The sequence below is a fragment of the Stegodyphus dumicola genome, chromosome 6, assembly GCF_044657685.1.
Source record: "Stegodyphus dumicola isolate Sdum_Otavi_A_Nest chromosome 6, ASM4465768v1".
Classification (NCBI taxonomy): domain Eukaryota; kingdom Metazoa; phylum Arthropoda; class Arachnida; order Araneae; family Eresidae; genus Stegodyphus; species Stegodyphus dumicola.
This window is the reverse complement of record NC_140773.1, coordinates 53611075-53638918: the sequence shown is the minus strand read 5'-3', so window position 1 is coordinate 53638918 and position 27844 is coordinate 53611075. Positions and strand designations below refer to the sequence as shown.

The following is a 27844-nucleotide window of genomic DNA, read 5'->3' as shown; positions in this document are numbered from 1 at the left end:
AATGGGGTCCTTGAGTATGGAACTCGGAATTTTATTCATGGGAGAATAAACGACCCGAAAGTTAAATTTCTGCAAAATATGTGGAACTTTATAGCTAATTGATGGAAAGAATGGAACGTCAACAGAATTTTTATAATCTCCTAAAACAAGAGTGCCTTTTAGTGTGTTGAGATGAGAATTTTTTTAACTGCTTGATGCATAATGTTGGGTGAAAAGCCCCTGTCAATAGCAATTGCTTTTAAATAATTTAGTTCTTCCTCAAGGGCTAGTTTGGAGGAGCAAACTTGAAGAGCACGGAAAACGGAGCAATTCTCTTCCGTTTCTCGAGATTCTGGTCACACGTAATTCATCCAACTTCAACACTACAGTTTACCGTAAACCTTCATCGGTTTGCGTTCCACCACACTTTAAATCATGTCATCCAACTACACAAAAGCTAGCTTCATTTTATTCCTATGTTTTCAAACTATTATATATTTCAAACTATATTCCTATGTTCGAAACTCAAGTGTGAGGTTTGTCCTCATAACTTAATCGAAAGATTATATGGGAGTGGAGTATAAAGTGTAATATTAAGTTTCTTTCTGAACCGTCAGATCAGAGTAGAACTTTTAAACGTTTAGAATAAAATATCAGGAAGAAGACTGATGTGATAAGTCGCTAATGGAAGGATCAGTTTAGGCTTAAAACATGATTTGCGGTTTACTTCATATCGCCTTTCGCGAACTGTTTCAGTTCTTCGCATCTACCCAGAGATTTAAAAGCATCGGTAGCCATCCTATATTGATCTAGGCTTAATAACGAGCTAAATCCGGTGTGTGTCAACAACTTAATTCTTGTAAATGCATTTTAGAGCACTTTTATAATGATGTTATTGTTTACAATTAGAGGGATAGTGATCTCTACTAAGCCTTTAGCTACATGTCAAAACACTGGATAAAGTCTACTCTGCATCGAAGCCACTTACGGTGTAATATCCTGAGTTAGAGGAGATGAAATAATTTAAATTTGCAAAATATTTGGGTAAAACTTCAGTGGTGAAACTGGGAAACTACAGTTTCTGAAATATAGGTTGACAAATTCTTCACGCAACACTATCGCTCAATGTGTAAAATAAAAGAATTCAGCTCTAAAAAAAGTAAAGTTATCTCTTTATTTCGCGCAAATTTCTCAAATATGATGACAAGCTATTTTTTCATATAATCCAATATCTCTTTAAAATAAAGCTACAACTTTCTTCCTCGTTTCCGTGATATGACACCCATAACAAATGATATCTACTAGAGCTTAATTCGGATACTTTCCGGAATAGCCTTCACTCGGTGTATTAGCTGTTTGGAGTTTAGGTGCGAAGCTAGTGGATACAGTATGTCATTTGAATAACCCCTATAGAATAATCAGGTAGTAATACAAAATACAATCACATGTTATACATACTAATGCAACATTAATCTCAAAAAATTATGCTTAAATACTTAGAATATGAATGCTTTATTTAAAGCATGAAAGTACAGTTGCAGAATTTAGAATTTAATGCATGATAATGCAATATCAAAAGGTCGTGTTTAAAATTAAGCAAAAATGTAATCTCAGCTTAGAATCGATTTCGAATAAAAATCTGTCGATTTTGAAGTAGGTTAGACAAAGATCACTCTTTTCCAGGCTATTATTTAAAAATCTTAAATACTATATTAGCGTATCATAATTTATAATATTAGTGCTTTGTTTAAAGGCTAGCATGTATTTGTTTAAGCTAAGTATGGAAATATCAAGTATTATTACTTGACAACAGTAGGCGCTGCTTAATGTGATCACGGTTAATGTTATCATTCGGATATTGTTATCAAATTGCTGAAGTCTTCCCATTTGTGTATAAAAACATGGGAAACTGAATGTGAGCAAAGCGGTATAGAACGAATTATTTAAAACTGAATTAAAATTCGCAAAAACTGAAGTTGCGACTAAGATCATAATAGATTATAAATTTGCCAAACGTCACAAATGTCACCAAATAAGAGATTAATTTGCCAAACAGCTTGGTTTTTATTTGAATAAACCATTTAAAATTAGACAAAAGAATTAGTTAGGAGTAGTGTTTTTTTTTTATTTTTGTTAAATCAATGCTGGAAAAAAATCTACGCCATATTAAAATTGCTTTTTGTCTAATTTTAAACCTTACATTAGTGTATTTTCCTCCATTTCGATTAAGTCAACCATGGAAAAGGACTTTCTTTCCAAGTTTTACGAAGATCTGCTGGAGTAACCAGCAGCTTAACGAGGATGCACTCTTCCAGTCCCTTTTATAAACATACCCAATCACATCATGTGAGAAACATTGTGGAGATGATTATATTAAAATAGGTGAATTTTCTGCATATTCTGAGATGAGAGATGCCCTCTGATTATGAAGATTAATTGTATGGAATCATTCAAATAATTCTTAAAATTCCCAGTTCAAAAATGAATTTTTGTTTAACACATGCAGACATTCCACTATTAATGACTTTTTAATTTAAATGGGGCAAAAGTATGCATTTTTATGTTTCTTAATGTTTTTGTATTAAATAGTTAAATTCTACTGCTGTTTAAAGGGCATCGTTTCTGACCATTTAATGTTATCATTCGATTTATATTATCTAAAATGCCGTTGACCAACATGATCATATTAAGAGGCACCTACGGTATATTAGTATAATGGCTTTTATTTATACATACCTCATAATGCTATTTAGTGATTTTTCGCATATTAATGTTAAAAGTTTTTTAACCGGCTAAAAGTTACACTCTCTACTCAGAATATATGTTATAAAACATTTTAAGATATTGCCCCATACAATACATTGACAACTCCTCAGAACATTCAGTGTACTGCAAGACGTATTTATTTTTATAGAGTTTATGCAGTTCTACATCGGAATCTTATCCAATAAATTTGCAAAACTCTGTATGCAATTACTTTTATGTCAGCCGGCAGACAGCTGTGGTAGTCTCATGCTTAACTCCAAAATGTTCCACAATAAAGTATACTTATTATTGCCTGTATATGTCTTTAATCCACATACTATAATGCACCTGCATACTGTGATCTAATAATTTATTCATAACTTCTCGAATAAGCGTCGAGTGTGCTTCCAGTTAAACCATGGAGACATGCGACGAGGCGGTAGAAAATACCTTATACTACTCCCCCTTTAAAACAGCTACTGGCGATAAGAAGACACAGTTACCAAATCTTGGGGGTGATGAATTATATTTCCACCACCTTTTAGTCCGGGCGCCACTAGTAGAATCATTTAGAATTTCTTTTGAAGCCAAGAAACTAAAGAAATCCGCGATGCCCTTCCCGAGATTCGAACTCCGGACCTCCCGAATGCGCTTCGAGCGGGTTTCCATTTACACCCCAAAAGAAGGAGGGAAAAATACCTTATAACTTCATTTCTCACTGTTATTCACATGCAGCTTGTGACTATTTAAATAGAGCTTTTATGACTAAATAATCAACGTATATTTAAACGCATGCGTTATTCATGTAATTTCACGCATGGTACTATGCATAAGAAAACAATATTACACGCTAATTATCCTGCGTACCAATGTATTAAACTTTCTGTATGTACCCCCAATGTATTAAACTTTCTGTATGTACCCCCAATGTATTAAACTTTCTGTCACTAATACAGTGCAATTGTCTAGGGCACGGTTATCTAAAATATACTGGAAGTTTCTCAGTTTTTTAACTGGCTAAAAGTTTCAATTCTTTTACACTAAAAGCTACAATCTTGAGTTCCTAGTATTTTCTTTTGAATCTAAATGGTAGCATTAACCTTTGAATGCTCAATATTTTGCAGTTGTCACATTAATGTATCTGATTTAAAGGTCTCATGTTTAAAGAGTGGTAAATTGTACTAGAGGAGGGGGAAATTCAAAATTCTCCCAAATATATGACATACACATACTGGACCTTTATACGAGGTCCTCGTATTTACTGACCCTGTGCTAGGAAGTGTTTACTGACCCTGTGCTAGGAATGAATAAAAATATTTCAGTTTTTTTTTCTTATCCTTTGCTTACTTCAGTCGAGTTCTCTGTTTAGCTTGAGTTTGGTCTCTGTTGTCTTGAATTTCTTCTCTGTGTAGCTTGAATTTCGTCATATTATTATACGCACAGGGTGATTCTGAATTGGAAGTACCATTACATAAGGAAAATGCATATTCATTTAGGGAAGAATAAAAGTTAGGAATGAATAAAAGTATTTCAGTTTTTTCTCATCCTTTTTTTACTTCAGCCAATTCTCTGTTTAGCTTAACTTTCAATTTTACCACTTCACCTTTCTCGCCAGAAAAAACTCGCCCTTTTCAAAATTGCCGTCTGGCATAGAAATGTCACATGCTGGTAGGGGTGAAAAGAGGTGATTGATGGCTAAGTGATCATGCTGCGTCCACAGCGGGGTTATAATAAGAGTAAAGTTCAGTTACAAACACGGAGAAAAAGAACGTATTTCAGATCATTTGAAAGCAAGCTTTTAGGGAATTATTTTATTGTAATTTTCAGATAAGAGACTAAAGAACTCAAAACATTTATCTTTGGAATAAAAAAAAGAAGCTAATATATGACTTTTGAAGGGCGGTTAAGTGTTTATAAGAAAATGCCTGTAAGAAGAATTTCTGTGGAGAAAGCACTTACTGTTCTTGAAGAGCTTCACTTTGATAGATACGATCTTGGCGTATCTAATATTTCATATGAAGAGAAATACCAGCAAAAAATAGTAAAGGGAAGTATATCTCATATAAGTCAAAATAAGATGAGAAGTAAAGTCATGCTGAAGGTATCTAAGAGCAGCCAGGCGCTTCTCATGCATTAGAAATAATTTACCTACAATTAGAAATAATATAATCTATAATTATAAAACGTCAGAAATACTACAACCATATTTACAAAAAATTATAAAGGGGCACTTACAGGACTCGGGGGCTCCATAATCGAAAGAGTGCGAGGGGGGTAGTTATTGGTATCACAGCAAGGAGCATGTTTCTTTTATATATTATCTAAAGAATAAAATGTAGAATACAATGTAATAACATTAGAGAAGTAAATATTTCAACTTAGTTACATATCCCTGTAATATAATGTTAGTTTAGTTGCAGTGTGATACACTTTACGCATGCAAAGATATATTTGTTTGACAAAATAATAATATTGAATAGAAATCACTTTTAAACCTTTTTTCAATATTTTACATAAATATATTCAATTGTGTAGCATCATCAAAGTATATAAAATTTATTTCTAAAATTTTAAATTTCTATAGAAATTCCGAATATTTTCCACTCTTAACTTAAATAACTACATAACTACATTCGAGCACTAATTTTTATAGATATACATCAAAAGTATGCAAAATATAGATTAAAAAAATATTAACGGTTGTCAGCTACATGGGAAAAAGTGTCATACAGGGGCAGTGGTATAAAACATCTATTGGCAGGATTTCACCGTAGAATTTTTAAGCTTCTGTAGAGACATTAGGCACTTTTTGGAAGCAGGCAAGATGAAACTTAGCAATCGCCTTCGCCGGGAATCGAACCACGGACCTCTGGAACACCGACCCAGCGTGCAGAACCACTACACCACGAAGGTACGCTAGGAAGGCGGGAGAAATACCTTATACTTCAATATTGTATTCTTAGGGTTAATAAAATACAACTCATGTAAACTGTTGCCACAATTTAAATTCTTTATATCTCTGAAAGGCTTAAGACTGAAACTGAAATCCTGCTCTTACAAATACTTTTTAAATACATTTTCATTTATTTATTTTGAGCATACACAGGCTTCCTGTGTACCGCAAATATGTAACACAGGACTTAGAAAAATGAGTTAACATTGCATGCATCAGTAAAACAAACGAAAAACTCTAATGTGGCCAGTATATGACTTCCTACGAATTGCACATTTTAAAAAATAAGGATGTTTAAGTAAACTATCAAGGGATACACTTCTTAAAGCTTGTTGCTATTTAAAACATGGAACGGGTTGATCGTTTGTAAGAAAAATCTAATATGTTTAGAAACTTCATGGTTCAATTTTAGTTAAAAACATTGCTAGTTTTTTTTTTTTTTAATTTTTATTATTATTATTATTATTATTATTATTATTATTATTGTATTCTTCCATGGGAAATGATAACTGTACGTGGTCATGTACGCAATCATTCTCATGTTTTCATTTAAAATTACCGAGTCAATCGTAGTATATACTCTGGTTACATTGTGTTTCGAATTCTCGAATCAGCGACTTAGCCATCAGAATATTTTTTTTAAAAAAAACAGCAAAGTTTTGGAATTCTCGTTAGCGTGGTAAGTGTTGCTATACGTGTTTTTATAGCCTTTTCTCAGTTCATGATGCCAGCGTTCAGATTTCTTAATAAGATGACAACTTTCTTATTTGTCACTTTAGTTTAGTTATTAAACATCACTTTATTTTCACTTGCACCACATAAATTTTACAATAAAATCACAAAATCTTTAAATGCAACTTTTATTGAGAATTTCCAATATTGTTAAATGCTGCCCTAATTCTTTTTTTATATTCGCTATATTTTCTGTGTTATTTTTTTAAATAATAAATATCAATAGCATTTGATGGCAGCATCCTTTTATTTGAAAAGTTATATTTATTTGAAAGTTATTTTATTTGACCCACAGGTGAAATGAATAGGTGAGTTGGAGCCGAAAATAGATCTGCATTCTGGCTAAAAATAGTCTTCTCTGCGAATTCCAGTGCTTTGGTTCCTTCCACTAATACAGCTTCTGTTTCTCCATCTTCAATAGCATAAACGCTTTAGTGAAGTCTTCAATGCAGTTGCAACTAGAAAAGTTTGCGATAACATCCTCTCCTAAATATCAAACAGAAACGGAAAATATAAATTAAATATATATGAAACTAAAGAATTTAAGCGCTAAGTTATCAAGATTCGTAACTTTTTAAGTGAGCAAGATCTTCAAATAGCCAGGCTAGAATGACAGTTAAAAGAATCACATAGCATAGAAGCACACAACCTAATTCCTGCTGCAACCACACACTCACAGCAATTTTACCAACTTCGAATATCAACGAAAACTCCTTCATTCGAGTAATACGGAATAGGAGGAAAGCGACCTCCCAGACTACATTGCCTCTTCAAAACTTGCCTAATCACACACAGAAGAAAATTTTACAGGATCCCAGACCCTTCGTCCAAATTTAATCAGAAAAGGATATCGTGGACAAACAGATTAGATGAGTTAAAGCTAATTCAGTGTAACAAAGATACAACTCAGCAACCAGCAATGTCATAGAAATCATGGCACAACTAAAGGTTGACACTGAAATCTTTCAAGAAACTATATCTCAACAATAGCTTTACACGTGGTGTCCCAAAGCATAGCAAAATCTTTCTTTCTACAGTTGACCAGCTGCAATAATATATAACGGAGCATTTTTACCTATGCTAGTTAGAACAACGGATCATGAGATCCCTAGAAGTGCATTAACAATTAACTTATTCATTTTTTATCTTTTTAAAGATAGTCAATTTTATTTCACTTGAAATATCAAACTTAGCCTACCTTTTCTTCCCGGAGTAACTGCTCGCCTTACATTAAATTGTTATACTAAAAACGTAATCTAGAAATAAAGAGAATGCGTCTTACTAAAACGCTAAACTTATTAAACATAACACTAGTAATAAGTTACAAAATTAGTCTTTAACATTAAGTACATATTTATCCGTCGCCCTAACCTCCCTTTCTTCTTTTATGTAGATTTTTTTGGAAAAATCTAAACCTTGAATCAAAACTCGTGCCAGAAGAAGGCTGAGGTTAAGCGCGCTTCTCGCATGCAATAATTCTGGGGTAAGTTTGTAAGACTGTTTTTAACACTCCCGTTTCTTGAGCTTCGGAAGCATTGAACCAGAACTCATTACTTTATCCGTATGAGGGATGAGGATCTTTGATGGGCCTAGTCATAAGTCCTACTTTAATTACAATTTTCGAGGTTCTTCCTACTCAATCATAGCTAGTCTAGATCTATAATAGTCTTCGTAAAGACCAACACAGCCTTTTTAGCTTATCAGTCCTGATTGAACCGATATCTTCAACGTAAGTATATAAACTCTGTTTCTAGCTGCTGTTCTTTAAAGCCCCAATATTCATTTCGAAACCCGACACAAAGATCTGACGTCAGATCTTTTCTATAAACTAATATATTTTTTAAGTCTTAGTTAAAAGATTTTATCTGATCAAAATCAGTAGTAATATTTAGACGATTTTCTGTCAAAAATAAATTAGGTGTTAATGGGTTTAAGTCCTCTAGATCTTCAATGACACAGGTTAGAGGTCCAGCATTTAATTGGCCCGCACAATCACTGAGAACAGTTTCCGTCTCTTAATAATTTAATAACACTCTCCTTAAAATGTTTTTTTCAGAATTCGGTTTGGAAAGCCAATAAACGACTCCTAAAACCCACTCCACCAAGGAGTTGTTGGAGGAATGAATCTCCAAGTAACAGGAGAAACTGTTGTTTATAATCTTTCTAGATTGTCATTTTTTAAAAATATTTCAGGTTCGGTTTGCTGCATTGACTTCATATATAACTGAATGGCGGCCCGAATGAGGTATGGATCTCTTAAGCGCCAATAAGAAATCGTCTGTCGATAGAAACGTCAGAAATACTTATCCGAAATATGTCTAACTAGCCCGAGGTGCCGAAAGTAAGTACGTTGTTAGTCAGTATGGAAGCTTAGTTTAACAGAAAGGTTTCGATTCTGGAAATTTTGAGTTCCGAATTAATAACATCATCATCGTTAGGTAAAAGTCATATGAGATGGATTAATCTAGAAATACTGTAATCCAGAAAAGGTTATTATAAGGAATGGATATTTTCAGAAACGAAAAGGAATATACCTCAGTAAGTAACAGGATATGGCTAATTTAAGATATAATTTTGATTTACATATTTTTTATCTTATATATATATATATATATATATATTACTATGAAGAAGTAAGGGGCTATTGCCAATTTAAGTTATAATTTTGATTTACATATTTTTTATCTTATATATATATATATATATATATATTACTATGAAGAAGTAAGGGGCTATTGCCAATTTAAGTTATAATTTTGATTTACATATTTTTTATCTTATATATATATATATATATATATTACTATGAAGAAGTAAGGGGCTATTGCCAATTTAAGTTATAATTTTGATTTGCATATTTTTTATCTTATATATATATATATATATATATTACTATGAAGAAGTAAGGGGCTATTGCCAATTTAAGTTATAATTTTGATTTGCATATTTGATATCTCCTGATCTCTTCTCCTGATATTTGCGTTTTATATGATCTGTGTTTGCAGTAATTGCTTCCTTCCATTTAAAAACGCTCTTCAGGCAAAACTGTTCAGCTGCACAGTTAAGTGGGATTTGAAATAACAAAAATTTCTTTTCTTGTGCATTCAAGTTCTGAAAAATTTTATGGAACTGTTACTTTATTTCGGAAAATAAAGTCACTGTAGATTTGGAAAAAAATTAATATCGCCTTCCATCTGGTAATATTTGACATCTGGTATGGGATGAATGTAAATCTACTCCATGTTGTTTGAAATTCACATAAGAGTAGTAGTCGTGAATATGGCTCCACTGAAATATAATTTCGCATATGAGCACTCGAATCCTTATTTAGCTTTCGTTCAATATACCAAGATGCATTAGCAAATCTTCAGGGAGTTACAAAATGTTTGCAAAATCATCGAGATAGGAGAAAATTACATTTGAAGAAGGTGTAATTGAGAAATCTCATTTTGAAAATAATTGCTCTCTTCTTTATCCCTTTCATCAAGTTACTTCTGATAAAAGAGATTTGGTTACCAAACGAATACAATAGTAAATATTTCCGTATTCTTTTCATCTTTCCGTGTTCTTCTTTTATTAAATCTCTATCTTTCACTACTTTGTGAAGCTTCATATTTTAAACATTCACGTGCACTTTTTAAAACAAAATATAAAAGATGAACTTCCTATTAACATTTTAAAAATACAAAAAAAGTTTTCTTAAGTTGTTTTCCAAATTTAAGTGGAAAAGCCGACCATCACTGGAAGTTAGTTCTCTCTTGTGTTTATGATCGCTGAACAGACGCGCTACTTGGCACATGTAAAGTGAGTGAATGTCAGTCTCGTATAGGATCTATATTATAGCAGGTATACGCAAATGGTATTTGCCTGCCTTACTTAATTAATTAATTAATTAAACAATTTATTTATTGGGCGTATGAAACATTTGTTTTCTGGTAATGATTTTCCTAGTTTACCATTCTAGCTTGGTTTTTCTAAGAATGCCTGGAGAAATTACAAAACCTTTTAATGCTTACCTTTCAGTGGTAGACTTCAAGAAAATGCTTTGATTCTATGAAAATGCCCAAATAATTCTCAAAGTTTAGGTTACTTGAATCATATCCAGCTGAAATTTTACCTGCCATTCATTGATCTAACAACAACTTACGAAAACTGAAATAATATCGATTTCCTGGATTTCAAAATTTTAGAGTATCTCTCAAACGAATTTAAAGGAAATGCATACATGATAAAAAGAAAGTTCAGTGAATAATTAAAATTGTATATTTTCTATGTGCGTGAGAATAAGTTATGTGGATAAGCGTAGTAGAAGGAATAAGTAGAGATAGTAAACAACGACCGGATACAAGTTAGTGACAGTATATTAATAGTTCTGAGAATACCTTATTACCATAGCTACAATTATTTCTCACAGTCCTTTATTATAATCACCTCCCATGTCTACTACCTTCTTCCAAATTACCGGAAAGTGCAATACATCATCACATCCAATTCTATTGATGCTCCACAGCGACCGCTCTAAAACATAGACGACTCCTTTTCTACTGCAATGGATCTACTGTAATATTGTACTAGGTACCTCAAAATAGTTCTTTAATTTTGACAAAAAGATCATAGTTTCATGGGCTCATATCCGTTATGTATAGCAGGAATTACAGTACCTCCCATTGTCGCAGGGGAACAGTGGCAGCGCCCGCGTTATGGCATATGCATTATTATGAAGAATAGGATTTGTCACCTGAGACATCATTTGCATCCCGCACTCAGGAGAAAATGACGATACTTGTTGGTCGTAAATCGCATCATACTCCATGAGAATGCATGCTGTCGCAATATGATCTATGTCACAGATCTCCTTCGACGGAAAGTATTAGATTATCCACTATATGGGCCAGATATAGGGGAAGGAGTTCATGGGACAATGATCTCTTTGCGAGAATGAAAGAACTACTGCGAGGGATCTATTGTTAGCAGTAAAGAGGAAATTTTACTTGATTTAGGGTGATCTCTATGGAGCATCAATAGTGCATGACGAGAGTATAGTTTAGCAGAAAATAGTAGGCATAGTGGGCAAATATATTGAGAAGTTGTTAGCATTTGTACCTATGTTAATAAAATTTTTTCAGAGGAATCGAAGCGCTGCCTCTAAATTTTATATAACCCTTGCACAATTTTTCCAGTTGTTTCACAAAAAACGAGAACTAAGGCAAACTGGAAGATTTAATAGATTTGGTTTTAAATATTTCATCTCGAAGATGCTTAATGCGAATTTATAATGATTGGTGAAGTTTAAGAACATAAGGGGATTTCTAAACGTACGGTCTGTAAGAAATGTATGAAACAATGACAGTAACGACTTTGAAAATTCTTGAAATATTCGGTTAAAACACCGGGCAGAACAATGCAAGACAGCGTGAAAATTGACAAATAGATCAGCCAGTTAGTCTATATCTGGCATGCTATACCTTAAGATCATGTATGGAAATTATGTATATCTATGCCACGCCAAATAAGTGCATTAAGTCAGAATAGCCCTGCAATGTACTAACTTCTGCTACCGCAGTAGCGTTACCTTTCAACTACCATTTGCATGTCAAGCAATAGCTAGTGGTGAAATTATAAAGTATTTCTCCCGCCTTCTTAGCATGCCTTCGTAGTGTAGTGGTCTACATGCTGGGCGCGTATTCCACAGGTTCGTAGTTCGATTCCCGGCGAGGGCGTTGCTCATTTTTCATCTCTCCTGCTTCCAATTAGCCTAAAGTCCCTACAACATAATCCACAGATCTTTTAATTTCAAATAATGCGTTATAACCACCTTTTGTTAGCATTGAATTATATCAGTATTTTTTTAAACATATAATAATTTTTCTTAGGTTAGACTAACGCAAATTTTGCAGAACTTAAAAAAACTCAGCAATGTATATTCTTCAGTATATAAAAATTTGAAAACAAGATTCGTACAGAAAATTATGTATGCATGTCTAGACTACATAATTTGAATGCTGTTATTTTTAACTTCTGATAAGTCAACGGGATTAATAATTGCACAATTAAATTTTACATATTAAATTCATTTTCCTGTGATTTATACATGAAATTAATTTACATTTACTTACGTGCCAGGTATGCATTAAGTTTACTTTAACAGTGGTCATTTCTTGATTACTAGAATAAAAATCTGAGCTCATTGTGGAAGTCCTTCTACATTTATTATTTCTGGAGAGTTTTTTTTTTTTTTCATTCTGAAAGATTTTTTATAAGATTCCAACAAGCCCAATTTAAAAGCTTTAATAATAAAACGGAACAGATGGAGATTTTACGTTATTGTTGCCATCCCGTGTCATACAAATATTTTTAATTTGTGCTATTTACGCCTTTTATTGATCTGTGTGTATTTTTCTTTGAAAATAACAAAATCGGGTTCGATGAGCTTATTCATTCCAGTTTATCACCTAATCCAAGAATTTAATTAACTATGACGTTGAAATATTTAAAATGTAAGAGCAACACAAATTTCATTAAGCAAATGAAAGCAATTCCTTTCACTGATTTGTTAAGCAAATGTTTCGCTTTGTTGACAGTGAGTAAACTCTCTCTAAGTCAGTGTAATACACGCTATGACTTTGATAAGTAGCCCACATATCTTACTTTTTCCCCAAGCCTTTATAGGTAAAGGATATTTAGTGGAGCTAAAATCATGTTTGCTGAAACATTAACCAGTCTTATTAATCTTAATACTAAAAGGACTTAAAGAGCGATCCAACAGTTCATGTGGGAGTATCATTAGTAGTTCTTTCATAATTTCGAATGCATTCACTTAAATATTTATACAGGGTACCATGTTTATTTTCATAATTAAAATAGTTTTTTTTTTTATTTCAGCACCATCTATGAATTTCGTCGGAAGAGAAATAACTGTCGATATAAGCAAATTATAAGTCGAAACCGTTAAAAAGGTTTCGACTTATAATTACCCTTTAAAAAGGTTATGTTTAATACCAGTATTAATTTATAGCCGCGATTCTCAGCCGTTAGTGCGCAAGAGAAACATAGGTGGTATCCAAAGAAATAAAGTATTTTTAATTACTAAATTCAAAAATCTCGTGAAGAAAAAGAACAATTGATAGAAATTTCCTGTGATGGAACTCTAACTGAAGATTTCAAAACTAACACACTTGTTAACTTTTGGCTGAACCAAAGAAAAAAGAATTTAAAGGCATTTCAAATAAAGCTATTAAACTTTTATCGCCTTTTTTCACAATCTATTTATATGAACAAAGATTTTATTTATTTTATATTTGAAAACTAAATACAGAAGAAAAAAAATGCATCCTAATTTATGATTAAAACTAAGTGAATTAAGAAAACACATAAAGAAATTGATCTCTCTTAAACAGGCCCAAATTTCACCCTAAATTTTTAATTGAAGTATTATAACTTAAATTTCGATATTTAAAATGGTAAAAAATTTCAATCTAATATTTTTTATGTGTGCATATTTAATACAAATAGCCAATAAGTTGTGCAAACGGCAAATTTTTTTTTTAAATATTTTTATTGAGAAACTGAAAAACAAAGATTGTAAAATGTAATGGTATTACTCAAGTTTTTCAGTTTTTGTTAAGAGGGTACGCGTTAGTCAAAAGGTTGAGAACCGCTGATTTATAGTGTTAACCATTGCTTTCTTTCAGAAATAGTCGTTTTAGGTTGGTTGCTCCGACAATGTTTGTACTCATACTCACTTCATAAAAATGAATTCATCATTACTAAAGAATAACATATTCTTCCTCGAAACGTGGAGTCATGATGAGGTGTAGCAATATTTCCGACTTTTTGTTGCTATATTAATTATTGCTCATTTGGTCAAGGTATTAAGGCTAAATTTTCAATTTCATTTTCAATGAGTAAAATATCAATTTGTTAATCTTCTGTCAAAATTTCGTATGATATTTTTACGAATTTTGTATTTAGTTTGCTAGTTTTAGTAGAATTAGAATTAAAACTATATTATATCCCCATGCAATGCAGCACGAGACTTATTTGAAGAGAAAAAAAAGAATTTAAATTACGCCGGAAAATTAAAAATATAGGACCACGCGCATTTAACATTTAATAAATAGATACCTCGTAATTCTACTCTTTTCTTTCGAGAAATCTCAAGAAAACGGAAATTAGCAGAGGCTTCTCTTGACAGTTTAAAAAGCTTTTAAAAGACGGAGAGAAACATTTCAGTTCAGTTGTTGTTGTTTACCTAGTTGCCGTAATTTTGAGATTGGATTAGCTTTCTCTGCGCTTTTGATTACGTACTATTTAACGTTTTAGTAGTTTAAAATATAACTACTGTGTGATATAGTACGAGTACCTTTGAGGGAAAACCTAGCGTTTTTGTTACATTTCTTTTTATAAGAATAAATTTTATTAACTTCTTATCGGACTTGTGCATTCAATCTATTACGAACCCGTACGAACGCAGTATTTTTTGGTGTCAGAAGTGACACCAAAAAATACTGAATTGAATGCCGATAACTAGAGCAATGGAACAACGATTAAGACAGTTGATAACTGCATTTGCTGCATTCCAAGAAAAGATGAAAGGGGCCATCAACTCAGTTAAAGCAGAAAGTCAGTTAACGTAGTCAGTTAAAGACGAGACTAAAGCAGGTCAAAAAAGATGGAAGCTAGTCAAGAATCAGTTAAAGCAGCAATGAAAGCCGTTAAACACGACATGAAAGCAGATAAAGGAGAAATGAAAGTGGGCCAAGAGGAAATGAAAAGTTGAAACTACAAAAGACAAAATTGACACGGTTGAAAACAGAGTTGGAGAAATTAAAGAAAGAGTTTCTACCGTTCAACAACGAATCGAACAACAAATTGAAGAAAAGGTTTTTGTCGTCAAAGGACACAACTAGCAACAAATTGATGACGGGGTTTCTGCAGTTGCCAAAGAAGTTGATAATTTAAAGAAATTCACAGCGATGGCGGGGAGCAGTTCGAATGTTTTAAAATTTTATTCATGCCTTCTCGTCCTTCACTGAAGCTATCCACGTATGATGGGAAGACCTCCTGGCAAGCATATAAGACACAGTTTTCTATAGTAGCGGATGAGATTGGATGTGATTTCCAAGCTAAAGCCTGTCATCTTGTCGCTTCTATGACAGCAGACGCTGCGGATATTCTTCAAACTCTTCCAGAAAACTAGAGACAAGACTTCGTAACTCTCTTCGACGCGTTAGAGCTGCGCTTTGGCGAGAAATGTTTAAAAGTACAGTAGGCTTCAATTGAAATCTCGCAAACAGGCGCCCATGGAAATACTCCAGGGGCTCGCCACAGATGTTGAAAGGCTGTCTCATCTCGCCTTTTCGGAATGCCTGAGAGAAACAAGGGAAATCCTGTCCATGCAATACTTTATCTATGGCATCCGAATATTCCAAAATACAGAAAGCTCTGAGAATGGCGGATGTGAAGGACATAAAAAGCGCTCTGGTGTACGCCTTGAAAGTCGAGACATTCCAGCAAGCAACTCGTAGAGACCGCCAACCGGCCAAAAGGTCAGAGGAGGTCACCGGTCAGAAGTACATGAGCCAATGGATCAATTGATGGCCCGTTTAGATATCTCAGCCAGAAAATTCAATGCTTTTATATGGAGTAGGAGTGAGAACAAACTGCCCCTAAAGTGTTGAAAATGTGGTACTAAAGGCCACATACCACGTCATTGCAGGGCATGATAAATAAAACAAATAATATGACAATACTAGTCAGTGCCTTGAGACGGAAAAGGTGTCAGGAGAAACCAATCCTGAAATGCTGGAAGTGCGGTGATGGAGGCCGCAGAACACCCCAGAGCACGGAAAAATAAGACACACGTCTTAAACAGACACTTAAATGCCATGGGACGGAAAAGGAGTGACGAAAACCAAAGTGCTGGAACTGTGGTGATGAAGGCCACATACGAAGGAATTGCAGAACATCCCAGCACACAGAAAATAAGACCATTTCCCAGCAAAGGCGCAAGAAACAAGTTAATGACCATATCGCAGAGCGGAGTTTGAATGATAGTGAAAAACCCCATTTCAAAGCGGTCAAGATTACTTAAGTGGCGACAGTAGGAACCATCCATTAATGGGCATATCGATGGAGTTCCTTGCAATATGATCAGTGAAACAGGAGCTAATGTTACGATCATTCTGAAAGATTTAGCTCAACAATTTAAAGATAAACTCATTTGGACGCCATCCTGTGTTACCCTTCAGACTGTGTCTGGTCATAAAATCGACATATATGGTAAGTTAAACGTGAATATCACGTTTGTAAGTGTCGCCTAATATCACACAGCATATGCGGCAGATATTACAGATCCTTGCATACTCGGATTGGATTTTTTAAGGAAATACATTTTTTCCTTGGATTTCAAAAACAACAAACTGCTTTCAGCGTCAGAGGACATAACTATCCATCATCAGAAAGAATCCCCACCTGGAATCGCCGAAGCCTTGTCTGAAAGACCCTGCTCAGAAGGCTGTTGAAATCATACTAAGGTCGAGGAGAAACAGACCTTCGTCTCCTTTGTGATCTCTTGTTTGGTCGCCCTCCGGATGCGCCTTAAGGCTGAGGAGTACATCCAAGATCTCCAGGCCCGGTTGGAAGTGAAGCACAATTTTGTACGAGAGTGAGTCAACTTGGCGACGGAGAAGATAAAGACCCGATACAATACGAGAGCTACTGGGCATCGGTTCAAGGATGAAAACAAGGTGTGCTTGTGAAATCCGACTCTACGGAAAGGACTTTGTCCGAAATTTAATTCTATTTATTAAGCTGAACTGATTGCTCTTAAAAAGGTACTTCTGTCTACAAAATTCGATCCTCCTCCACTGATTTGTACAGATTCTCTGTCCAGCTTAGAAGCCTTGCGAAATGATAAATCAAACAGTCCACTGGTCTTCGACATACAGCGAAACTTCCTCTCTCTTCCTTCAAATAAAAGACCTTTTATAAGCTGGGTGCCGGGTCACAGTGGGATTCTAGGAAATGAACTCGCTGATCAAATGGCCAAGGAAGCAGCACGGGGTATTTACTTGCTGGAATTCCAACTTTCGTTTCCAGCCTCATTTCTCAAAAGACAGTCTTTTCAAATTCTAATGCATAAATGGCAACACCATTGGGATTCTGCTTCGATAGGACGTCGAACGTTTCGATTAATCCCAAAAGTATCTACTTCAGCACGATCTTTTAATTCTGCATTAACAGCGTTCTTATCTGTTCATGGCCCTTTCCCCCAATACTTAGCTAGATTCAATCTTCGTGATCATGATAGATGTGATAGTGGGGAACTGGGCTCAGTTGGTCATTATGCTTATGAATGGGAATTCACCCGGCAATTTCACCTTAAAAATTTTCTGATGCTTATTGGCAACATTGGACTTCACAGTTTTTAAAAAGCAATATTGCCATCAACAAACTCTCACAAATCATAAGTATTTGCAATAGTCGCCTCACTTTCCCAACTGAACTCTAAATAGCATCAAAATTATGTCAGCATCTCTAGTAAAACTTGATATTAAAACAGACTGAACTGCCATTATACAACTGAATAATAAGTTTACACAACTGAATAATAAGTTTACACAACTGAATAATAAGTTTACTATAAATTGCTTGCACCAATTGGAATTATCTAACCTCAAATCAAAGTGTAATAGTGACAGTCTGGTTATTAAAATTGTGATGTAACATTTACATATTCTTAGTATAACAAATATGACAAGTATGCTGAATGGAACTGTATAATACGGTAAACTATAGCAAGAAATATTCTTTCTTGTACAGTATATTGGAATCAGCATACAGCATATTGGAATTTGTTTTATATAATACATAGCAAATAATTTGGTACATGGCTATGAACAGAATGATTTAGGATTACTATAATTGTAAATGTATGTGACACATCAATTTGTTAAAGGTTACGAATTGTGTAAATTATGCATATTATAAATTGTTCTGTAATATGCTTTGTTTAGTTTGTGGTTTACTTATACGGATGGTTTTTTGTAACGCCTATCTATTGTTGGGTATTACCCTTTAGAAGTACTGTAGATCCTCTTGTAAGTTTACCGCATTTTGTAAAATACTATTTTTGGAACTTGTATAATATGAAAGTGTCTCTAATGTTTTGTAAACTGTACTGCTCTCCATAGAATCCAGCAAAGCATGTGTTTCTTTTAGTATTGCAAGTGGCAAAGACTGTTGTAAATAGTATAGTCTAATGCAATGCCCTGTGTCATGTCCTGAATTAAATTCAATATTTGGCCTGTAATGCTGCACAAATACTTTTTACTAGTGATACTACTAAGTATTATTACACAGAAAAATGATTAGCAGTGTATATATTTCACCTTTTATTATATAAGCCATAGTAATTTCACTGTTGCATACAGAGTTCAAAGAACTTATTCTGCGAAATGGCAATACTTTGTTTCTGTGTTAAGCTGTTAATTAGTAGTACCGCGGGATGCATTCTATGTAGCACAGCATGTTCTGAAGTGTGTTACACACACTTAATCATCCTTATGTTTAATATTGAAACCTTGCGGCATTTTAAGTGTACGCTCGCGTGTTGTGATGAATTTAGTACATAGTGTTACTCAGTGAATAATTGTTGAATGTATAACAATAGTGTCATAAATGGTATGGTTCCGCATAATATAAACATTAAAACTATATTCAGTTTTAATTATATAATGTAAATAAGCTGTATATAATCTTCAGCACATTGTTAATGTTAGTTTACTCCAGTACTGCAGGTATATAGCGATGTATGTTATCTTTAGTTAAGTTTTGTAGGTATTTTTCTTCTAATGTTTCATTTTCAGCTTATGTTAATAGTTTAATCCAGTGATAATGTTTTAACTAACATTGATCTTATAATGCATCTACCCATTTCAATATGAATGTATACGCTGCACATAGTGCAAAGTTCGTCTAAATCTTGCAATGAATGTATTTGCAAAAATTGTTTCTTTGATTATATGCCATTATGATTTTTAAAAAATGCCGTTCGTCTGTTAGGCTATGGCGGCAGCTAGAATTGTACATTCTTTTCCGCTGTGAGAGCTACAGTCCCGTTAGGTTAACCCTTAGGTCGGGAGCTCTCACAGTGGCGTTAAAGTCACCTTAGGATGGTCCGTACACAGTCCTAAACAGGCTTCTCTAAGCCTAAAGTCATTCATTACGAAAGGGTTAGCTCCATACTATGGCCATAGTACGCAGTGTATATAATTGTAAATAGTATAAGACCATGGTCCCCTTTTTTTTTTAATTTGTATTTTTTTTATTTTTGTATTTGTATTTGATAGTATTTGATTTGTTTTAAATTACTTATTGCAGTTATTGTTTATATTACTCGCTATTGTAACGTAATGTTTATTATTGCATTGATACCTTAGTTGTAAGTTTGGCTTCCTGTTCAGGGATTGTAGTGCCCGGAATAACAGTCGTTGGGAAGGGGGCAATGTTACGGATTTTGTATTTAGTTTGCTATTTTTAGTAGAATTATAATTAAAATTTTGTTATATCCCCGTGCGCAACACGAAACTTATTTTAAGAGAAAGCTATGCCGGAAAATTAAAAATACAGGAGCACGCGCATGTAACGTTTAAAAAATACATATCTCGTAATTCTACACTTTTGCTTTCCAAATAACTCGAGAAAACGGAAATTAGCAGAATCTTCTCGTGACTGTTTAAAAAGCTTTAAAAAGCTGGAGAGAAACATCTCAGTTCAATTGTTTACTCAGTTGTTGTTGTTTACTTAGCTGTTGTATGTTTGAGATCGGAGCTTCCTCTGCGCTTTGAATTACGCTCTATTTAACGTTTTAGTTGTTTAAAATATAACTACTGTGTGATGTTATACGAATATCTTTGAGGAAAAACCTAGCGTTTTGTTACATTTCTTGTAATAAGAATAAATTTTATTAACTTTTTATTGGACTTGTGCATTCAATCTGTTTCGAACCCGTACGCACGCAACAATATTTCATAAATTATATGCTGAAATTTTATTTTTTTATCTTGTTTATATATAAACATTCTCGGTGAGAGATGTTATTGAAATAATGTTTAGAAAAGTAAATATGTACTACTAGAAATAGTGATTTGTACTAAAACAAGGTACTGTATCTTCATCTGAATGTATATATCAGGGCTAGCCACGTTTCACTACGATAGGGAGCCGCAGGGTAAATTTCGTGAAACTTCGATGGAAGCAGCTGGATTTTCCAAGAGTTACAAATCTATATTTATACTGTTGAAAAGTTAAAGAAACATTTCAAGTAAATTAATGAAAGTTTCGCCTTTTTGTGTAATTAATTCATAAAAATGCGGAACTTTATTTATCCTGCCCTGCGATCAGAAACGTATATCCCCACAAATTATAAATTTGAAACTACAATACGATGCATTTCAGAGTTATTCTTTCACTTAAAATGTTTCAGTCATTTTCTTTTGGTTTCATTTATACTTCTTAGTTCATAGTAATGGTTTGGTTTTATTAAACCTGAACTGAAATCGGAAGAATATGTACTGGCCTTTGGAAATATATATTGCAAAAGACTTTTCATTTGAGAGAAGATTCACTCATATTAAAAAAAAAAGTGTTTTTATCTTAAATTTAATGTGTTTTTACTTAAATTTTGACACTTATATAGTGTATTAGAAAAACCAAAATAAATTATACGAGTCAGAGTAGATATCAGAGGAACTGTTTATCGAAAAATAAAAAATGTTTTAGAATTACCTATTAACTTTTCTAGGCTTTTGCGTGAAAGTTGGTAACATTTTTTTCCTACACAAATAATATGAGGATACACACACTGAGATCAAATCTGACTTTAAATAATTGATATAATTCATTAAATGCGAATTGTATTATAAGTTACACATTTTTCCTAAGGTTAATACTTTCGAAACCTCATATAACTCTAATCTTTAAAAAGACTAATTCTAAATCTCAAATCTTAGAACTATTTCCATCATTCAGATCTTTTTACCCTAACGTAAAAATAAATTGTTAAACTTTTAAAATCAAAACTTTGGAATGACTTGCTGTACTGATGCCTCGTAAATAAGAATTCACTAAAAATGGATGATCGGAATTTCAGTGGTATTGGAATCTTCATTTCATTTAGTCGGCATTGTTTCAGTATAATTTCTAGCGAAGTTTGCCAGAAATTTTAAGTAATCAGTACTCTAGGCACCACTAAAAAGTTTCGAAATTATCTCTCGCTTTTTCTCGATAATTTTGAACATAGATAACTTACTTCTAATAAATCTAGCAATTTATATCGTGGTTTATAAATTTGTTTCGGTCACATACTCCGTCTGTATACCAGTTGAACTCTTCAGCAATGGCTGTTGAATCTTGAGCTGGTTTTCAAACACAGCCAAATCAAAACTAATGATACAGAAAGAAAATATTCTTATAATTATTGTAAAGAAATTATTTCACAAATACAGATGTAAAATGAAAGTTTAGCTCTCCATATTTCCATAGACACACACAAATGTTGGATACGAAAACCTTTGTAACATGACAGACGTCTACACTCTCGTTTAGTTCTAGCCAGACAGGTGTACGTATTCACCTTTTCTGACAGTAAAATACAGGACCTATAAAGAAAATCAGATGACTTATCACCTCGCCTTAAAGTTTTAATAAAATAACTGCGATTCAGTATTTTAAAATAAATCTTCTGTTTTTAATAGTCAGATTAAAGTTTACATAGCCTGTGTATAAAACATAAATCTACTCAGTTTGTAGAATCATCAAAAAAGTTCAAATTAAATTAAAATATTACATTACACGACAAAGGGAGTTTACAAGTTTTGCTTGGCCCACAAACGTTCGCTAACAGTTACAGCTGGCAAACTAGAGATGAAATAAGTAAAATAGCTACTAAGAGAAGTAATAGCGAGACGCCAGTTATAACGGCCAAAAGATCTATCTTAAGAACTCTGAGCTTAATAATAATTAATACATAAACTAATGTGGATATAAAGGTGTGGATAAAGCCCATGAAAGTAGAAATAAAAGTAAATGCAAATTAATAAGATACAGATTAATAAACCTAAAACTCTCTACAGGGGATAATATAGCTTGATCAGTTCAGCTTTGTGCCTCGCCTGATAGCTGCTTTATTTACTGTAAGTGCTGTTGAGAAGTGGCCATAACGAAATCTCTTTCAAGTATCCTCAAGAAATAAATTATAAGGCTGTGTGGAGAAAAAGGGTCGCGTTTTGTTAAGACATGGATAACGTTTATCTTCAGAGAATTACTTGTACATTCCCTATGTAGCTAGTAGGTTCTCCGTGAATCAAATATCATATTTGTTCCCTTTGCTCCTTAAGGGGGCTCATACACCTTAAACCCTTTATGATCTTCGAATACGTGGCTGTTGCAAGAATTGGGATAACTTATTTATTTTAAAAGCAATCACTTCCAACTTTTTATGGCTGACTACATAATATAGCTGCTTTCTGAAATCGTAATCAGAAAGTTTGTGTTGCCACAAATATTTTTATAATTTAATCCCCTTTGTGACAAAAATTTTCGTCATGTTTTCACCTTGCGCGCACAGTTTAAAATTATCTGTTGCATTATTTAATTGCACAGTTTATATATAGCTTTTATAACATTTGGAAACTACTGTAAACCAAAAAAAAAACTGAGAATTTCATGTTAAATTTTTATTTAATTTGTAGTCGAGTTTATAAAATGTATTTTATTAAAAAAATTTGTAATGTTTCCGTGCATAAAATTTTTTAATATTAAAATTTCATTAGATTTTTGGTTCATTAGAAAATAGTGCCCATATAAAGAATTCCATCAAATTTCAAGTATGTACCATTAGCCATTTTTAAATTATCATGCACGCAAGGTGAAAAAATGACGAAAACGTTTGTGACAATGATTAAATTACAAAAATATTTGTATTACGCTGTATTACGTAGCAAACCAAAGCAGCTGTAAAAAAGTTGGAGGTAATTACTTTCCAAATAAATAAAATATCTCAATTCTTGCAACAGTCACATAATTCAAAGCTCATAAGAGGTTTAAGATGTATGAGCCCCCTTAAGTGAAACGTGTCTTCAATCACAGAATGTGAGTCTGCCGACGAAATCCTGTAAACGAAATTTCATCCATTTGACCTTTCGGTAGTGCTCACGCATTCTCAAATTTGTGTGACTTAAACTGCAAAAGCTTCAGCAACACACGCCATAATTGGGCTTACTTGTCTGTTGGCATGATGTCGTTAAAACGGTTTCAATTGGTTTGCGACATTGTGACAGTGAGATGCATTTTTAGCAAATGCGATTCGGAAATGTCTCTAAACAACAATTACTGATAGAGTTTTCGCGTGTCCAAACCCTCAGTGAATTTTTTTGTTGAAGTTGCCATTTTGAATGCCATCACCCCTAATGAGTTTACCCGTATTGTCAAATGGAAGTTAGAGAATTAATTTTTCGTTTTATACTTTTATCTGTAATGTTAGTTTATTGTAGGGATTACAAATATGGTTTCGGTTTCTTTTTGTATTGTTCCTCTAAAATTACCTTGTGTTTGTCAAATTTTGTCGAGAAAGTGAGCTTCAAGGCTCAAATGTTTACCTATGTAAAGTTTATGCTTAAATTTGTTTGTATCTTAATAATAAATACAGATGTATGCTGGTTTGCAAATAGTGATGGACTGTCGCCTTTAGCGCGATAAATATTATGAACTGGAAACCCTGCAAAAAGTTAATTGATGGACATTGATGGTTTTGAAAAACAAGCATTGGTCTGCTTTACTTTGTTTAAATGACATGTCTGGAAGTATTTTTCAATTTTCAGATTCCAAGCTCTAGCAACTTGTTTTAAACCATATATAGATTTCTTCAGCTTGAAAACTTTATTTTCATTTCCAGCTTTTGAGTATCTTTCAGGTTGAGTCATGTAAATTTTTTCTTCTAGTTCTCCTTGAAGAAAAGCTGTTTTGACATAGATATGTCTGACAGACATGTTTTTATATAAAGCTGCACATAGGAGAGAGAGTATAGTTGTGTATTTTACTACAGGAACAAAGGTTTTATCATAGTCAGATCCAAACTTCTGGATAAATCCTTTTGCGACTAATCTGGCTTTGTATCTTTGAATTTTTTTTCTTCTGCATTGAGTTTGGTTTTGAAAGACCATTTACATCCTATTGGGTTTCTTCTTTTTTATAAATCAACTAATTCGCAAGTGTTGGTTTCTTCTAGCGACTTAATTTCTTCTCGAACAGCTGTCAGCCATTCCTTTTTTTCCTTTTTTTTTTTTTTTTTTCTCATTTTCTTCCAGGTTTTGGGTTTGGGGGAGATTGGATATTTTGCATGGAATCCGTAGCGATCAGGAGGTTTAACTTTTTTGAATCTGTTCGATCTTCTAACTTCCAAAGTTTATTTTTCATGTTCTGATATGTCTTCCGCTTCAGGTTCTTTTATTTTTATTTCTTCCTCTTCTGAGCTTTCTTCCTTAGGATTTTTTTCATCCTGGTTTAAAGAAACGCTTACAGGCTGTTTACTTCCAGTGTCTTCAATAAATCGCACAGAGCGACTTATTATGATTTTGTCTCCAGGGACTAGAATTCTGTAGCCTTTACTTCTCCTGTCGTAGCCGACGAGTATTCCTTCTATAGAAGTATCATCCAGTTTACTCCTTTTAGGTTTATGGATGTAAGCAAAGGCCTTGCAGCCGAAAGCCCTCAGATGAGAGAGCTTATATTTCTTGTTATTCCGTAACTCGTATGGTGGTTTTGCATTAAATAATTTGCAGTTAGTACTGCTTCTGCCCAGTATCTGTGAGGTTGACCTGAGTCAGCTAAAAGACATTTTGCCATCTTCATCAAAGACCTACTCTTGCGTTCACTGACTCCATTTTGTGCTGGACAGTAAGCTGGTGATTTATACCATATTTTGTAAGATATTCTTCAAGTTCCTTATTTGTGTACTCACCACCGTTATCCTTTCTGAGCGTTTTTACCTTTCTCCCTAATTTATTGTTTGTAAGAGCAATAAATTGTTTTAGTTTAGAAATTTATTATTAAATTTTTCTTTTTCATTAGGTACATCATTGTGAACCTGCTGTAACCATCAATAAAAGTTACGAAGTACAGGTATCCACTGACAGACGGTGTTTGTACTGGTCCTAAAATATCAGTGAGAGCTAGTTCGAGAGGTTTAGATGAATTTCGATCCTTTGGGATACGGGAAATCTGTTAGTTTACATTTATGCACTGAATGCATTGGGTATTATGTTTACAAGTATCTAATTTAATTCCTTCAGCGAGTTCTTTGTTCTGAAGTTGTTTGATCGCGTCATCGTTTCTGTGACCGAGGCGTCTATGCCAAAGCTGAACACAGTACTCATTTTTCACTGAAATGCTACATGAGCTGGTGGTTCATTATTGCTGTCTATTGGTTTAATTTGGTAAAGGTTGTTAGTTTCATCGCATTTTAGAATAATCTGATATCCTTTAGCGATCAGACATTTATTTTCTTCAAACAGAACCGAAAGTCCTTTTTCCGTTATTTTCTTAATTGAGATTAAATTCGTTCTAATTCAGGAAGGTACAAAACTTCCAATAAAGAACTTCAGTTATTTTTTGTTTAGCATCTAGTGTTTTAAAACGAACAGTTTCTATCGCCGTTGATTTAAGGTATCCGAACACGTTCAGAGCACTTTTTTTCAAAAATGCAGTACAGGTATACTATAAACGCATTTTCTCGTTTATTATCTATAGAGATTAATTATGGAATATCAAAATTTAATATATACTATTATTATCCTGGAAAAAATATAAAATTTACGTGAAATTTTAAGCAAATTTTAAAACAATTTGAAATGCAAATTAAGCAAATTTTAAAACAAAATTTATATGAAACAATATTAAAGTTATATTTAAAAAAGTCATAGAATAAAAAATTACACACTTTTATCTAGGGAATGACGTAGGATATTAAAAATATCTTAAATAATAAAACAATTTCAGAATTTTGAAAAATTTTATGTGATTTTTGATAAAATCTCGAATTCATTATTTAAATAACAGGCCACAATTTGAAAAATATTTAACATACATATATTCTGGTATCTGGACAAGTTCTGAAATCGTACCTTCTTTTTTCCGTAGCTTAGCAAAATGCTTTTTCCTAACGCAGGTTAAGTCAGTTTAGAAGACTAAAAAATTCCTTGTTCTATTGCATTCTATTTTGAAAAGCATGAAAGAAAGATTTTTTTAAAAGCAACTGCTTGAAAGGCTTTCTCTTAGTAGTCAAAAGTTTTATTTTTAGTGCTCATCCTTTGTTTTCAATGAGATTTTCTTTTTTTAACTTTTCAAAATAATTTTACATCTACCCATTTCATGAATATATTAAAAAACAACTCAAATATGCCATAAACAAAATAATATGACAGAAAAAAATTTTTAATTATAAAAATAAAATTACTTCGAGACGCATGGTGCATTTTCATAAAAACTTGTTTGTCTGTTTAAGATATTAAAAAACATCTTGTTAATGAAGGGATTGTAGAACATTATGCATGTTCCCTTGTTGATAGTGTTTGTACATTAACCTGTTAAATTCTACTATAAAATAAAATATGTACATTTGAATTTAATATAAACCAACTAAACATATTTGTGCTCTGAGGTCTAACAGTTGATAATTATGAATAGTCTACCTTTACATTGAAAATTTGCATTTTAAACTTTTAAACGTCTTCTTTTAAGAATAACATTTCAGCGTAGACCTAAGTTACGACCATAGGTGAAAAAACAACAGTCCCTTTGATGCGCCTAAAATGATTTAAATATGAATTCGATTGAGATTATAAATTTACTCACAATATTTCATAAAATGACTGCATTCTTCAAAAGTATTCCCTTTTCAATGTGCAATGTACTAAGTGTACTTAATTTTTCATCCGACTCATTGTTCTAGTTTGATTGTGAATTCTTCTTGATGTCTAAAAGATATTTTGATTGCTACAGTTAATCTGGTACTGGCCATAATTTTGAAGCCAATTTGTATGTTATAGTCTGCTGTTGAATATTGCTATGTAATGATTGTAGCCCATATATGGTATAAGTTCATCTCTAAGCTTATTTTCACTCTTATGAGAAAATGTAGAGCAATTAATTCAATTTTATACGTATAACAAAGCTGTGCGGAGGAGGCGAGACAATTGCCTGAGGTAAAAAATGACAGGGGAAAAATGAATATATTTTTATTAAATGTGAATATCAAAGTGACACATACAATTTAGGATGCACAATTTAATATTTGTATATATTCCTAAAATCTCTCCAGATGATTGCTTTATGCATTCAAATGACTTGCAATATGGACTAATATTAAATTTCTTT

At 33.0% G+C, this 27844-nt stretch overlaps 1 long non-coding RNA gene across 1 annotated transcript in view; it reads right to left on the bottom strand.

Annotated features, from left to right (window-relative positions):
* Positions 1–4555: 4555 nt before the first annotated feature.
* LOC118205070 (uncharacterized) overlaps positions 4556–27844 on the bottom strand; it is a 44371-nt gene continuing 21082 nt past the window's right edge. Inside the window, exons 2-3 of the long non-coding RNA XR_004760937.2 lie at positions 4960–5045; positions 4556–4872 (exon numbers count right to left, since the gene is read on the bottom strand). This is a non-coding gene — a long non-coding RNA (uncharacterized LOC118205070). The remainder of the gene's footprint in view (positions 4873–4959; positions 5046–27844) is intronic.